This window comes from Marmota marmota, unplaced genomic scaffold, assembly GCF_001458135.2.
Source record: "Marmota marmota marmota unplaced genomic scaffold, marMar, whole genome shotgun sequence".
In the NCBI taxonomy this organism is placed as follows: domain Eukaryota; kingdom Metazoa; phylum Chordata; class Mammalia; order Rodentia; family Sciuridae; genus Marmota; species Marmota marmota.
In genome coordinates, this window is record NW_026000019.1 from 22,704,050 (window position 1) to 22,717,300 (window position 13,251).

Below are 13,251 nucleotides of genomic sequence, written 5' to 3' on the forward strand. Positions count from 1 at the left end.
CTAGAAGACATAGAAGCAAGATTTTGTAATATTGGGCAATGACTTCTTAGATACGATACCAAAAGCATGGGCAAGAAAGAAAAAAAAAAAAAAAAACAGATCAACAGAACTTAAAATCTAAATTGAAAACTTCCATGCTTCAAAATATCAACAAAACGGGAGAAAATTTCCATAAAACAGTGGAAATATTTATTTGCAAATAAATAAAAAGTCTGATAAGTCACTTGTATCCAAATATATAAGGAAGAGCCAGGGCAGGGGCTCTTGCCTTTGCAAGACACAGTCACTAAGTAAATTAGAAAATGAAAAGGGCTGGGGACGTAGCTCAGTGGTAAAGAGCCCCTGGATTTAACCCAAGTACGGGGAGTGTGTTTGTGTGTAGATATACCTTCTAATGAATATTATTTGTTTTGTACACCAAAAGTTGCCCCACTGGTAAGGTAAGTTTTTTAAAAAACATCTCAAAGTTTTTCCTGAACTATGGAAGACACAGACTGTCTCACTGCCTGAGACAACAAAAATGACGTGTAACTTTGGGAAAATTCAAAATGCCCCAAATGCGAAGCTTTGTTGAGCACAAAAATGACACTACAAATGGAAAATTGTATATCAATCCTCCAGTGACAGATCACAGTCAAAACACAGGAGATCAAAAATACTATACAAGGCCGGGCCCAGTGGTGCACACCTATAATCCCAGTGGCTCGGGAGGCTGAGGCAAGAGGACCATGAGTTCAAAGCCAGCCTCAGCAATGGCAGGGCACTAAGCAACTCTAAATAAAATACAAAACAGGGCTGGGATATGGCTCAGTGGTTGAATGTCTCCAAGTTCAATCCCCAGTCCCAAAACAAAACTATATAAGAAGACTTCAAGCTCTGTGTACAAGGTCGGTATGAAACATGAGTGAATTTCATGTCCATACTTGGAGCACACCCCAAGATACCTCATCATGCACATGCAAATATCTCCAAATAAAAAAAAAAGAAACATGAAATCTGAAACATTTCTGGTCCCAAGCATGTCAGATCAGGGATGCGCCACCTCTAGTACTTAATCCATGAGCTAATAACGGGACCAAAAGGAGTTGATATTCACAAAGGACTCAGCATAGTACCTGGTCAAGTATGAGCTCTATATACATTTTTTTTCCCAGTGCTGGGGATGGAACCCAGGGCTTGCCCTTGCGAGGCAAGCACTCCTCCAATATACATTTGATAAATAAGCAGCTGTAACAACATTTAGGTCTACTTGTGAGCCAGAGTGGTTCTGGACAAAAATTAAAATGTCTATGGAATCAGATGATGGCTTCTCCTTCCTTGTAGCCACTACAGCACCCGGGATGAGCCCAGCAGTTTTGGTTCTGTTCACTGCATGTCCAAAGGGACTCAGGCCACGCCTGTCTTCGCTGATGTCTGCCACAGCACTGTCTCAGGAGGAGTACCTCATCTGCCTTCTGCCAGGCTGCTGCACTGGGGCTGAGTGTAAGCGCTCAGTGAGGTCTACCTTCCCTGGAAAGGAGAGGCTGTAAGACAATCTGTAAGGAAAACTGTTCAACACTGTCCAATGCTGACCGGACCCAGCAGCAGAGTGCAAAGGAGACACTGTGTAAGGAACCCAGCTGATGATCCAAGTGCAAAGCTGAATCAAGGGCAAAACAGGGCAAAGCTCAGGGGACACATCACAGACGCGTCACTGAAACCACCTTTCACAAATAACCCCGCCCTCAGCTGCACTGATAAACACTGGTTTGCAAACATTTTCAGTAATGTTCTCTGCCAGTGTGGTGTGTGTGGCTTACCAAGGTAGGCCTACATCCTGACACAACATTTTAACAGTTGTAAAAACTGAGGTGCCTAATCACACCTCCCTCATCTATGGCCTCATGACAGTTGGGAGGTGAGCCACAGGATGTCCCTTGATAGCAGGAACAACACTTTTCTTAGAGAGTGATTTGGGGCTTGCTCTAGAATAAAGTACAAAGGATGGATCATACCCAAACTCTGGAACACAGAGCAAGACAATATGACTTTAGCCCTAACATTTCCCAAGGCATTTGCTACCGATCACCCAACCAGTCTATTGCCACATAATTTGCAGAGCCCAAGCCACAAGGGGAAAAGTACTTGGTACCCTGGTGAGGAGGGTAAGAGGATCCTGCAGAGTTGGCTACTGACTTGTTGTGTGCTCCAGGGCACACCCTGACCCTGACCTTCCCAAGGCCCTGCTGGGCCTGTGCTAAACCCAGAGGGGCAAAGGGCAAGGACAGAAGTTGTTTTCCCTCCCCATGGACCTGATTGCTCACTAGGGGAAGGGCAGCACTCACAAGCAGGAAGGCCCAGAGAACCACGGGGTAAAGAGTGCCAGGCCAAAACCTGTCCTGGGATGCATGGGCTTGGCAGGGTCACAACTTTATCTGAGCTGCCACTCCAAGTTCCCGCACATACTCCACGGTCCTGTCATAGACTTCACGTACAAAATACAAATTGAGAGAGAAAATTATGCAGAATTCTAAGACAACTCCAAGTTCACTGCAGGACCCTTTTGAGTGTGAGGCTCTGTGTGACTTCAGTACTTGCATGCCTTTGAAGCCACAGAAAATTCAGCAAAATGGGTCCAGGTTTGTGTGCTGGCCCCTGGCCGGAGCCTCCATCACTACCAGGAACTGAGACTTTCCAGTGCCCTCTTCTCATGCACTTGTCTGGGGTGCAAGTGGAGTTCCATTCATCAGCAGGGAACTCACAGCAAACCCACCAAGAACTGGGAAGTTCTTGAACATGGGCCCATGCTAGTATGCACCCTGGCAGTGAAAACATTAATTCTCTGCCTGTCATTTGCTGGAGTGAACATATACCAAAGACTAGAAGCACAACAGCTAGAGACTGAAAAGAAGAAACAGCCAGGAATGGCAGTTGTGCCTGTAATCCCAGTGACTCCGGAGGGCTGAGGCAGGAGGACTGCAAGTTCAAAGCCAGCCTTAGCAACTTAATGAGAGACCCTGAGCATCTTAGCAAGACCCTGTTTCAAAATAAAAAGGGCTCAGGACGTGGCTCAGTGGTATAGTGGCCCTGAGTTCAATCCCTGGTACTAAGAAACAAACAATCTGTGTATAATCTTGCATTTAAACAATGTACACATATGCTTATGTTGGGCTCTGATAGTATGAAAGACAAGGATAATCTGATACAACTGAAGGATTTTATTCATTGATTTTGAGGACTGCAGGGTTTTAAACAAACAAACAAACAAAAAAATGGGATCTGACTATAAATAGTTCCTGCTGCTATGCTGAAAAAGGAACGGAGGGGATGTGAACAGAAGCAGGGGCCAGGCAGGAGGATCGCCTGAGCTGAGGAGTTTGTGGCCAGTCTAGGCAACACAGTCAGACCTGTTTCAAGAGATAAAATTAAAGAAGAAGCGGGAGAAGAAGCTACTACCAAGGTCCAGCGCTGAGCAGTGCAGTGGTGATCTCACTGAGGGGAGGAAGTGGCAGAGAACTGGCGAGGCGGGGGTCTCACAGGCGGACAGAAGAAGAGCCCCTGGGCTTCCAGCCTGAGCGACTGGATAAACTAAGGTGATCACAGGGCCAGAGACTTAACTGGAGAGAAGGAAAGCCATCTGCAGTTTTGGGAAGTGCTTGGTTTGAAATGTCCATGACATCTTGAGACATCCAAATGAGTCAAGCAGTAGGGGATGTGCGGGTGCGGAGGTCTGGGGCTACCAGACCCAGAGGTCTGGGGCTACCTCCATGCTGGAGGCTACCAGCATGGGTGGTACAGAAGATCACAGGGGCAGGTGCCCCCACTGGGAGCGGGGACTAGGCTGGAGGCACATACCTGTAGAGGTCAGGGCTGGGGGATCATGGCCAGGTGGGCTGAAGGGGCTGAGAGGTCACACCAAATGACTACACAGAAGGACCGACAGGGTTGGGCAACTTGAAGTCCACAGGTGACCCTGATAGGAGGAGCTTCAATGGAGTGGCGGGGGCAGCTGGGGGCTGGACTGAACTGAGAGCAGGGAGGAGAGGTGCGTGCCAGGTTGGAGTGCAGACACCGCCTGGGGAATTCTGCTGGGGTCTGAAGCCTAGAAATGTAGCTAAGGTGGACTGTGGGACAAAAGGAGGGCTTCTTAACACTGGAAGCTCCAGCGCAAGACCCTGCCACAGCCAGGGCAACCAGAGGACAGGCCATGCGGAGCCCTGAGCAGAGGGCGACAGGCCTCCCGCAACCAGAGAGCATAGCAAGGGGACAGGAGTGCCTGGCAGTGATCGGAACACAGAACACGCACCAGGGACAGGCAGGAGGCAACCAGCCAGGAGTGACGAATGCAAACAAGAAAGTGGGGAAGGATTGGAAGTCACAAGAGCTCCAGGAACCGCTGCAGTGAGACTGAGAGGAAGTGGCACTTAAGAGTGGGACGAGATTTTGAGGTTAGTGCACTTTCTGGTAATTGACGCAGATCAGAGAAGATAAGCAGGGTGGAAGAGGACCACAGAAATCAGGCAGGTGCTGGGGTCAGGACTGCCTGTGTGTGACTATGGTCAAGGGGAAGTGACAAATGAGGGGTAAAGCCAGACTAAGTGAGGTACCAAGCCAGTGCTCTGGCTGTGGTCCCCAGGCCAACGCTGCTTGCCAGGCTCCCTGGGCTTCCTGGGGTACCACAGCACAGCCTACGGAGAACTCAGTGTCACATCTACACAAGGTAAACCACCCACCTTACAACCTTAGGCAGCTTAAACGATTACAAACTCAAAAACTTCTCCACTTAGAAACTACCAGGGATTGAACTCAGGGGCACTCACCACTGAGCCACATCCTCAGCCCTATTTCTGTATTTTATTTAGAGACAGGGTCTCACTGAGTTGCTTAGCACCTTGCTAAATTGCTGAGGCTGGCTTTGAACTTACCATCTCTTGCCTCTGCCTCCCGAGCCACTGGGATTACAGGCGTATGCCACCATGCCAGTTTGTTTCGTTTTTTTGCCACTTAAAAATTTGTATGGAACACTATGAGTACCACCAATAAATACATTCAATAAATATCTACAGAATTCCTACTATGTCCCAGACACTTTCCTAGGGATCACTGGAGGTTCATATTCTAGTGGGAAAGCCACAGAAGAATAAATATAAGAAAAATTAATATATTCCCAGCTATAAATAGCAGAAAGCAATGTAAGTGAGCAAATAATGAGAATCGTGGCCCTTTCACTTTCTGCTATTGTACAGTGGAGGACATGCCCATGGGCTGTGCTCACACTCAGCTTTGTGCACTCTGACTTCCAAGGCCAAGAACACTTGAGTCTACACCTGAGGGGGGAGGAAAACCAGGAGAGAGTGCGCTACTGTACACAAAACCAAGGGGACATGAAGTAGCCTGCCGTGCAGAGAAGGGGCAAGGGGCAGTGTGTGCGAGGGAGGCCGGCAGACACAGGGAGGAGGTGAGCCAAGCTGAGGGTCCCAGTCTATCCTGGAGGAATGGGGACGAATGTGGAGCTCAGAGGAGCAGCCCAATTAAGGCTGCCCACAACAGAGGTGGAAAGGCAGATTCGAAGGGCACACAATTAGCTTTAGGGAGACCATTTGGAGGGGTCCTGCAGTAATCTGAACTTAAAATGATTGACAGTTGTCGCAGCCCAGGGGAAAGGAAGGGTGGGCTGAGAAGTACAGGCATGTTTGGTGGGGAGGCAGGGTGAAGGAAAGGATCCCAGGATGAACCACGACAGTCTGGGGCTCAGGTGAGCGGGGGGGGAGGAGGGGAGGCAGACAGACAGCAGGATAGGAGAAGGGTACCCAGGAGGGGACCAGAGGACAGCCGGGGATGGGGGAGATGTGCAGCTGAGTTTGAACACAGAGCTCTAGCTGCTCCTGGACACTCGAGCAGATTTGTGACTGTGGAGTGATGTCAGCTGGCTGAGAACCTGCACCAAGGATACATGAGGAGTCACCATTTATTCAACACACAGTAACTGGACGTCTGTCTCTGCCAGATGAGCCTCTAAGACAAACCTGGATGCACACACAGCGAGCTCAGCCAGAGACTGGACAGACCGGCTCAAGGAAAGCCAATGCTGGGGCACAGGCCGGGAGCACTTGGCAAGGCAAGGGAGCAGGATCCTGGGTCAATGAGGCCAAGGAAAACAAGCCAGAAACCCTGGCCTGGAGCAGGTGAGTTGGCACCACCAGGCTGCCTCTGGCAGAGTGAGAAGCAGGTGAGGGGGGCAGGAGTCAGGCAACACTTAGTGGAGCTGTCCCCGAGGCCTGTGTGTTGACAGCCTGGTCCCAGCCCTTGGTGCCATGGGAGGTGGTGGGACTGTTAAGCAGCAGGGCCTAGTTAGTGGGAGGAGATGGGCACTCAGCCCCAGCCTGCTCCCTCCCCTGGCTTCCTGGCCATCTGGAGGTGAGGGCCTCACTCCTCCTTGTGTCCCACCATGAGTCACGGTGCTGCCACGGGCCCAGAACAGCAGAGCCAAGCACCCCGGACTGCAATCTCTGAAACCCTGAGCCCAAACAAACCCCTTCCCCCATTAAGCTGATCACGTGGGGCATCTTGCCCCAGTGACTGACAGAAGGCTGTTAATAACACAAGAGGTAAACAGGAGGTGCTCAAATAGACAGCAGAGATCACCAGAAACCAACAATGGACAGCTCCACGAATGGCCTGACTTCCATCACCCATTTCTGGTATGGTGGTTAATTTTATGTGCCAACATGGCCAGGTCACAGTGCCCAGACAGCTGGCTACACATCATTCTCGATGTTTCTGCAGAGGTGAGGGTTTGTTTGTTTATTTTTCAGTTGTTGATAGACATTTATTTATTTATTTATCTATCTATCTATCTATCTATCTATCTATCTATCTATCTATCTATCTATCTATCTATCTATTTATTTATATGCGGTGCTGAGAATCGAACCCAGTGCCTCACACGTGCCAGGAAAGTGTGCTACTGCTGAGCCCCAGCCCCAGCCCCAGTCCCAGAGGTGAGTTTTGAATGAGATTTACATTGAAATTGGTGAACTTCAAGTAAAGCAGATTACTCTCCATACTGTGGTTGGTAGGCCTCACACAGTCACTTAATCTAACAGTGTGACCTCCCGGAGTACTTTTGCTGCAGGACTGTCTTTGGCCTATACTGCAGCTCGTCCCTGGGTCTTCAGGTGGCCAGCCTACCCCTCAGATTTCAGACTTACCAAGTCATATGAACCAATTCCTCAAAAGCTCTCTCTCACCTTACTGGGGATTAATGTCTTGTGCATGTAAACAAGCACTGACACTGCCCTACACCCCCAGACCACCTTGAACGTTTGTGAGGAACTGGTTGACCACACCTACTGTCACTGGACAATGGCATGGGGGGAGGGGAAGCTCAGAGATTCCAATTTCCCAGCTCTAGCTCTGACTGGAAATCTCTATCCTGTGTGTCGTCCTTAATGTTGGGAGAAAAAAAAAATCACACTATTAATTATGATAAAACTATCTTTTAAATGATTCCAATTACATATAACAAATCCCCAGATTCCTATGTGGAATATCAGACTCCTAGTATTGCAAGTTCAAAGCTGTTCTGCTGGTGGCAGCAGGACACTGACACTTTAAGCTGTGGATTTCACACAGCAGTCACATATATCTAAAAAGACAAAAAAAAAAGATTTAGAGGCAAAAACATAAAAGTCCCAGGAGGAAATTATAGTCCTTCAATTTAGGCATTGTGGTCTCACAACCAGTTGACCTCTGCTGCTTATATACTCAAAATTCCAAGGACTTTTTTCTAGACTTTGGGGCATTGTTCATGTCAAGCAGTTGGCAAAGTAATCTCTCATCAGCCTTAAGGATCAAGAGTCAGAGCCATACGATGCTTGAGCACACAGGGAGATGCTTCCCATTTTCCCAAGAACTAACTTCCCAAGCGGGTGTGGGAGGTGAAGAATAAACTAATCTATAAAGAATTCTATACCAGAGCAAGCCATTTTATTCTCACTTTTAAGATGACATCAAGGATCTTAGCAAGATTAAAATATTTCCAAGACTGAAACATAGGTGAAATGCATGTCCTACATAGAGAATTCAAATTCATAGGTAACAGACACAACTTAATAAAAACTCTTGGGCTCCAGTTCGAAGGCTCTAACCACCCAGATGTGTCTGGTGGCTGAACTAAACTAGCCTCAGTGTGGTGCAGCTGGCCTATAACCCCAGTGGCTCAGGAGGCTGAAGCAGGAGGATTGCCAGTTCAAGGTCAGCCTCAGCAACTAAGCAAGACCCTGTCTCAAAATTAAAAAAAAAAAAAGTTAAAAAAGGGCTGGGGATATGGCTCAGTGGTTAAGTGCCCCTGGGTTCAATCTCTGATACAAAAACAAAGAAACCATTTTAAGCCACATAAGTGTTCTCCATTTTTTAAAAGTACTACAAATTTTCATAGTAGATGGATCATTTCCTTAAAAGTGATGTACTGTCCTTTAATATTCTTGACTTAGAGTCATTATTTACTTGAGTACAGGTATCCTATCTGACGCCACCACTAGAACATAGGCTCCCCTGTACTCTGTGCCCAGTAGCTATTTATTTGGTTGAATAAGTAAATAAAGAGGTTGTGAAAAAAAATTTACATTTTATGGGGCTGGGATTGTGGCTCAGCAGTAGAGTGATCAACTAGATCAACTAGCACAGCACTCGCCTAGCACTTGCCTAGCATGGGCGAGACCCGGTTTGATCCTCAACACCACATAAAAAAATAAAGGCATTGTATTGTGTCCATCTACACCTAAAAAAGTAAATTTTTTTTTAAATTTACATTTTATGAACTTCTACATGTAGCTGTCTTTCACTTAGTATTTGTCTTTAGTTCCTCTTTTCTGGCAGCATTTGAGCTTAGTGAATATCCAGGAGTTGAAGTAAAATACAAGTAGTTAAAAAAAAAAAAAAAGTGTGTGTGTGTGTGTGTGTGTATATATATATATATATATAGAGAGAGAGAGAGAGAGAGAGGGGAAGGGAGAGGGAGAGACTGTGTGTGTGAGAGTGTGTATGTGTATGTTTATACACTCTTTGACAAGTTTTTCTTTTGGGCAGTGCTGGAGAGTCAGCCCAGTATCTCTTGCATGATAGGCAAGTGCCCTACCATTGAGGTGCACTACCTCAGCCCCTTCAAGTCTTCATTTTACTATCACAATCAGTAAATAAGTAAAAGGCTAAGGAAATGGTTACAAGATTTGGAGCCTTTCAACTGCAGAGGTACAATCTAAGTCTAAATTTGGTCAAGAAGCATCAAAAACCAAAAATATAAAACAAGTACAACAACAAAAAACATTACTTTTAATATATATAATATATACACACACACATATATATCTCACAAATATATATGCACATATAAAGTGTGATATATGTATGTGTACATATATATGTATATGTGTGTGTGTGTGTGTGTGTGTATATATATATATATATATAGAGAGAGAGAGAGAGAGAGAGGGGAAGGGAGAGGGAGAGACTGTGTGTGTGAGAGTGTGTATGTGTATGTTTATACACTCTTTGACAAGTTTTTCTTTTGGGCAGTGCTGGAGAGTCAGCCCAGTATCTCTTGCATGATAGGCAAGTGCCCTACCATTGAGGTGCACTACCTCAGCCCCTTCAAGTCTTCATTTTACTATCACAATCAGTAAATAAGTAAAAGGCTAAGGAAATGGTTACAAGATTTGGAGCCTTTCAACTGCAGAGGTACAATCTAAGTCTAAATTTGGTCAAGAAGCATCAAAAACCAAAAATATAAAACAAGTACAACAACAAAAAACATTACTTTTAATATATATTAATTTCAAAATCATGGCAGTTAGTCTATGAATGTCAACTTATTCTTAAATCTCTGAAGAAATATAAAATGGTAATTAAAGAGTGAAAATAAATTATGCCTGTAATCCCAGTGACTCAGGTGGCTAGGCCGGGGGATGGCTGTTTCAACACCAGCCTGGGCAACTTCATGAGACACTGTCTCAAAATTTAAAAGGCTGGAGATGTGGCTCAGTGGCAGAGCATTCCTGGGTCCAATCTCCGGTACAAAAAGAAAAAAGACTCTGCATGAAATCACACTTGGAAAAAACTCTTCCAACAAACATTTGCTGAGGACTTACTATGTGCCAAACCAATTCTAACCACGTTGCAAACAACTGACAATCTGTCAGGCCATGTCTATGCCTCACAGACATTTTACACTCATTACCATTTATTATACCCACTATGATAAGGATATTTTCTATAAATAAAAAAATGTATCAAATTCTGATGGAGAAAAAAAGGAGAAAAATCAAATAGTTAGAAGTTAGTGGTTAAAAATCATAAAAAAAACAGTAAACTAAAAGGGCTAGCAAATAGTACTCTCCTAGGATAGGTGGTCCTGAAGTGATACCCGGTGACCTCCATGTGAAAAGGAGCTAGCCCTGGGCAGTTGGGGAAAGCCAAAGAGCACTAAGATGGCAAAACGGCTTGAGTACAGTGAACCAAGGGGCAAGTGGCACAAGCTGAAGTCACAAAGTGGCAAAAACTGGATCTCACAGATCTCTGAGGGCCATGTAGGAAAGTCTGAATTTCATCCACGTGCAATGGGAGCCATTCAGAATTTTAAATAAGCAAGAAAGATCTGATTTGCATTTTAATAAAATTCATTTTTGTACCTGGATAAAAGTGGATTGAGGAGGAACTGGGGAGGCCAGCTAGGTTATCCCGGTGAAACGGTAAGAAACAGTGACTTTGCCTGGAGTGCCAGGAGTGGGGGGTGGGAGTAACTCCAGATGCCCTTTGGAGATGGGAGAACTGAATGGATGTGGGGAAAGGAAAGGAAAGGAAAGAATCAAGGTGGAGTCAAGGTGGAGCTTGGGTTTCTGGGCTTGAGCAACTGGATAGAGAGCAGAGCTATTTACTGAAATGGGTGGTGCAAAAACAGACGGATTCTTCACCTACTGTGTGCTCATTCCTACCTGGTGATTACCCAAATGCCAAATCCGGTGAGTCCATATCACATCCACTCTCCTCCTCTGGCCAGTGCCTTACCCTCAATGCTGCATTCTCTCCTGGTGTCTGACACCAGGCCCTTCAGTGCTCCTCTTCCTCAGAGCCTCTTTCCCAGGTTCTCCTGAGCCCTGGACTACCCTTGGGCCTCCCTATCTCCTTCAATGCATTCTCCCTGGATGACCTTGTCCAATCAACCCAAGTTTTAATGCTGGTCACACGAACCTCGCAAATCTGTAGTTCCAACCTGAGCTTTCTCCTCACTTCCGGAACCATCTACCCTACTGTCTCCCACATCTACACTTGGACAATTCACCAGCATCTCAGACTGAACATACCAATATACGCCCAGGGCTGCCTTCTCCCAACATTCCTAATCCTTCATTTGTGAAAAGTACCCCTTCCTAAAACAGATCCAGCCTCCAAGCCCAAAACCTATGGTTCATGTTATCCACCTCCCAATTCAAGTCCACACCAAATCAATTTCCCATCAAATTCACTTCCTCACTAGCTCATCCGTGTGTCCTCTCCCCATATCCTCTGCCTTTCATCTGGGTCTCCATCCTCCTCCCCTGGGTTATTAGGCCAGCCCTCTGGTTTCTCTGCCTCACACCACCCTAACCATCCTTCAGGGATTTAGGAGTGGCAGGTGAGGTTCCTGGTGAGCTGGGCCTCTGGCTGGGCCTCCCACCTCAGCCTCCCAGCACACTGAACTACTCACAGCTTAACTCACTATTCCAGGTGCAGTTTCCTCAGAAGCCTACGCAGTTTAAAGAACTCTTCCTCCAGTCTGAACTTCAGTCTGAAGTGATGGCCCTCCTTCAAGTTCCCACTGCACACCTGTTTTGAAGGACGTCTTACAGTACCTATACAGTATTTCTCCCACAGAACTGTGCGTTACTACAACCAGACGGTCCTTCCTTGAATAGCTAACTATTCAAGGAAGGACCATCTGGTTTCATTGTCCTTAACAATGAAAAGCTGCTTAATAAAATGTTTGCTGAGGAACTCTATAGATCAAACTTAAGAAACATCTTCTGGCCAACATCAGGGACGCATGCCTGTCCCCCCAGCTACTGGACAGACTGAGGCAAAAGGATCACTTGAGCCCAGGGTTCAAGGCCAGCCAGGGCAACCTAGTGAGAATCTAGCTCCCAAGGGGAAAAAAGAATATTAGCCTTCCAGTAAGAGACGAACTGTTATGTGCAACATCCACAACCAAAATAAATAAAATAAAATAAAATAAATGATTTGGCAAGAAGAAACATTCAACATTTTCTAAAATTAACCAGCAACAGTAGCTGCTTTCCACATACTGGCATTCATCTCTCATAACTTAAAGAGGTATGTCCAATGCATAGATGGCTATTATTTTGGTGATCTTTTCAATACTCTGTTTTCCAGTTGTGCCTTAAAAAAAAAAAAAAAAAAAAAAAAAAAAAAAAAAAAAAACCTCTTAATTGGCTTTATGTCTTACTCTAGAATTGGGCAACACTTCATTCCAGGTGTTCTCCAGGTCTGCTATTTTCGTTACCCTGCATTTAACAGAGATTTCGGTAAGTGCTTCCATGTTGTCTGACTTCTCATGCAAAATGATTCTGTCTGAAATACACAGATTTCTGATAGGCCTCAGTCTTAAGCTACTTTTTACTAGTCTACTTGATTAACCACCACCATCACATATATCTCTCACACACCAAACTTTAATCTTTCCTTTTTCATCAGAAGAGATAACACAGAAGACTCATGTCTTCTATATACAACAGGCATCTTCACCTGTCAATCCCTGCTGGGTAGAGGCTTTCACATTTACACTTTACAGCCCCTGGAGACAGTGGTTAAAAGGAACATTTGGCAATCCAGAAGAATTCCATCTATTTTCCCAGGTTCCAAAGATTCCACTAAGGACTCTTTCATGAGACACATCACTGATAAGCTCTGATATTCAGATTTTGTGATCGAAAGTGATATTTTGCAAAACAAAAGAAATGAAAAGATCTGTGGTTTCTTAGCACTTGGCCATCTTCATAAACATTACTTCACCAAATTATGAGACAGCAACAAGTACTTTGCTTTGAACAACAACACAGGAAAAGTCCTGTGGCAGACACTACTTAAGATATCCATAAAACAACTCATCCAGTTCACTTAAATTGAGACTGAGGCTAACCCTAAACCTGAGTCAGGATATTTAGTGAGACAAAAAAGTTTTTTTTGTTTTGTTTTGTTTTGGTACTGGGGAATTGAACT

At 45.4% G+C, this 13,251-nt stretch overlaps 1 long non-coding RNA gene across 2 annotated transcripts; it reads left to right on the forward strand.

The window, feature by feature from the left end:
* Nucleotides 1-3,986: 3,986 nt before the first annotated feature.
* LOC107147423 lies at nucleotides 3,987-13,251 on the forward strand. 2 transcript variants are annotated; one of them, XR_007350076.1, is made up of 5 exons: nucleotides 3,987-4,427; nucleotides 5,987-6,164; nucleotides 6,906-6,980; nucleotides 11,743-12,345; nucleotides 12,484-13,246. It is a non-coding gene; the product is annotated as an uncharacterized LOC107147423 (long non-coding RNA). The 2 variants fall into 2 exon arrangements; XR_001504152.2 differs by lacking the exon at nucleotides 6,906-6,980 and having other exon boundaries at nucleotides 12,484-13,251.